Source organism: Choloepus didactylus, chromosome 11 (genome assembly GCF_015220235.1).
Source record: "Choloepus didactylus isolate mChoDid1 chromosome 11, mChoDid1.pri, whole genome shotgun sequence".
Classification (NCBI taxonomy): Eukaryota; Metazoa; Chordata; class Mammalia; order Pilosa; family Megalonychidae; genus Choloepus; species Choloepus didactylus.
The window spans coordinates 75,774,015-75,777,461 of NC_051317.1; the positions used below are offsets into that span (position 1 = coordinate 75,774,015).

Here is a 3,447-nt window from a genome sequence, read left to right on the forward strand (position 1 = left end):
AAGCCAGGCACAAAAAGAGAAATATTATATGCTACCACTAATGTGAACTTTGAAAAATGTAAAACAAATGGTTTATAATGTAGAATGTAGGGGAACTAGCAGTAGAGAGCAATTAAGGAAGGGGGAACAATAATCCAAGAAGAACAGATAAGCTATTTAACGTTCTGGGGATGCCCAGAAATGACTATGGTCTGTTAATTTCTGATGGATGTAGTAGGAACAAGTTCACTGAAATGTTGCTATAGTATGTAACTTTCTTGGGGTAAAGTAGGAACATGTTGGAAGTTAAGCAGTTATCTTAGGTTAGTTGTCTTTTTCTTACTCCCTTGCTATGGTCTCTTTGAAATGTTCTTTTATTGTATGTTTGTTTTTTTTTGTTTTCTTTTTAACTTTTTTTTTTCATACAGTTGATTTGAAAAAAGAAGGGAAAGTTAAAAAAAAAAAAAAAAGAAAAAAGACAAACAAGGAAAAAAAAAAAAAAAAAAAAAACGATGTAGTGCCCCCTTGAGGAGCCTGTGGAGAATGCAGGGGTATTCGCCTACCCCACCTCCATGGTTGCTAACATGACCACAGACATAGGGGACTGGTGGTTTGATGGGTTGAGCCCTCTACCATAAGTTTTACCCTTGGGAAGACGGTTGCTGCAAAGGAGAGGCTAGGCCTCCCTGTATTTGTGCCTAAGAGTCTCCTCCTGAATGCCTCTTTGTTGCTCAGATGTGGCCCTCTCTCTCTGGCTAAGCCAACTTGAAAGGTGAAATCACTGCCCTCCCCCCTACGTGGGATCAGACACCCAGGGAAGTGAATCTCCCTGGCAACGTGGAATATGACTCCCGGGGAGGAATGTAGACCCGGCATCGTGGGATGGAGAACATCTTCTTGACCAAAAGGGGGATGTGAAAGGAAATGAAATAAGCTTCAGTGGCAGAGAGATTCCAAAACGAGCCGAGAGATCACTCTGGTGGGCACTCTTACGCACACTTTAGACAACCTTTTTTAGGTTCTAAAGAATTGGGGTAGCTGGTGGTGGATACCTGAAACTATTAAACTACAACCCAGAACCCATGAATCTCGAAGACAGTTGTATAAAAATGTAGCTTATGAGGGGTGACAGTGGGATTGGGAATGCCATAAGGACCAAACTCCACTTTGTCTAGTTTATGGATCGATGTGTAGAAAAGTAGGGGAAGCAAACAAACAGACAAAGGTACCTAGTGTTCTTTTTTACTTCAATTGCTCTTTTTCACTCTAATTATTATTCTTGTTATTTTTGTGTGTGTGCTAATGAAGGTGTCAGGGATTGATTTAGGTGATGAATGTACAACTATGTAATGGTACTGTAAACAATCGAAAGTACAATTTGTTTTGTATGACTGCGTGGTATGTGAATATATCTCAATAAAATGATGATTTAAAAAAAAAAAAAAAAAAAAAAAAAGATAATGGATGTGAAAGTACAACATAAAAAAAAAAAAAAAAAAAAAAAAAAAGTAAATAGATAAATGGATAAGATTTAAAACCCATTACAGTTGCCTACCTGATGGAGAGAGCGAGAGAGGAGAAAGGCTAAGGAAACAACTGAACAGATAAAAGCCCTCCAGTGTCCATCGTTCCCTAAAGGAAATAACGCAGGATTACAAAGAAAGAAGAAACAGTTCTATCTTCAACTAGCAACACAAGCCAGGATGTCCAAAAGGCTCAGCCCCCATCTACAGCGAAAAATCCCAGAAGATTACTACTGTGTGAAACACCTGGAACCACCACAGCTATTCTGTGGTGATGACCAAAGTACACTTTGTGACAAGTGTTTCCTGTCCCAAGAACACAAGAATCACATGATGTATGGAGTAGAAGAGGCTGTTGTGAATTACAAGAAGTTATTCCAGGAAATACTGAACACATTGAAGGAGAAACTTGAAGTAGCTAAAAAAGATATTGGCTGATGAGCAAGAAAGAATGGTGATAATTCAGGGAGAGGAGTAGAATTTTAAAGAGATGATCGCATCTGAATATAGGATAAGATTCCAGTTGTTGAATGAAGAGAATGAGATGCACCTCTTGAGACGGCAGGGATGTGTCTTCAACCTGGATATGAGAGAAGCCAGTCTGAATCAACTGACCATGTTTTCCAGAGAGCTAGAGGAGGTGTTCCAGGAGACACTACAGAGACTAAACAATTTGGGAAGAGAAAACATGAATAAACTGAAGGAGAATGAAGTCAGCGTCTCTGAACAAATCTGCAGCCTCCAAAGGATCACCACGGAGCTAGAGAAGAAGGGTGGGCAATATGCCTTAGCACTGCTCCAGAATGCAAGATATTCTTTGGAAAGGAATGAGTCACTACTGCTTCAGTGTCTGGAGCCTGCCCATATCACAAACCTGTTTCTGCCAAATATCAGGAATGAGTGAAATGCTAAGAGTATTCCAAAGACATGTAACTTTGGATCCTGAAACAGCTCATCCCTTTCTAATTTTATCTGAGGACCTGAGAAATGTGAGATTTGGAAATGCCCTCCAGGATGTACCTCACAACCCAAAGAGATTTGAAATCAGTGCCATTGTGTTGGATGTGGAGAGCTTCACCTCAGGGAAGCATTAGTGGGAGGTAGATGTAGAAAAGACTACTAAGTGGCAGTTGGGCATTTATAAAGACTCTGCCAGCCAAAAGGGTGACAGACCTAATGCTTTTGGAGATAAATTCGTACTCACAGGATCTGTTATGGGAAGTGATTTTACCTTCTGGGTCTTTCCTCCTTTAAAAAGGGTTTCCCTGAGAAAGCAATTGCACAAAGTTGGAGTTTTCCTAGACTATGAATATGGGCAAATACAATTCTACAATGTGACAGAGAGATCTCTCCTTTACAATTTCTCTTATCCTACCTTTAAAGGAGCTCTCAGGCCTATATCTTCTCTTTGTATCACAAATGAAAGCGTGAATTCAGGCTGTCTCACCATCTGTACCCCTCATGCTCCTTCTTGTGGTGTTATTGTCAACTCTCAGGCTTCCTTGGTGTGAAATCCATGGCTGAGAGGGGCCAGAAAGTTAAGAGTGTGACTTTGTGAAAGTATTTCTATAAGACTTGAGTTGGGACCTAATTCAATACCTCAGAGTCTTTGCATTCCTGTGGCTTTCAACCCCTGTTTAGCGGAAGAGGTTGCATTTAAGCTGGTTCATGAATACATGATTCTACACTGATTAGAATCATGAATACATGATTCTACACCTATTCTACATGGTTAGAATAGCAAATGCATCTGCAATATAGGATTGTGAAATTGGAATGGAAATGTAATCTGGCTTCAGATTAACTGTAGTCCTTTGGTTTTAGGTTTAGGACTCTAGACATAGTTCTTAACACATTCACAAAATTCATTTATTAGCTCTAGGAGCTTTATTGGGGATTTTTCATGATAAGGAACATGACATCTGCAAAAAGGGAAAACTTTTAC

General features: G+C 39.7%; 1 pseudogene; it reads left to right on the top strand.

The window, feature by feature from the left end:
• Window positions 1-1,682: 1,682 nt before the first annotated feature.
• LOC119506056 lies at window positions 1,683-3,013 on the top strand (annotated as a pseudogene).
• Window positions 3,014-3,447: the final 434 nt, after the last annotated feature.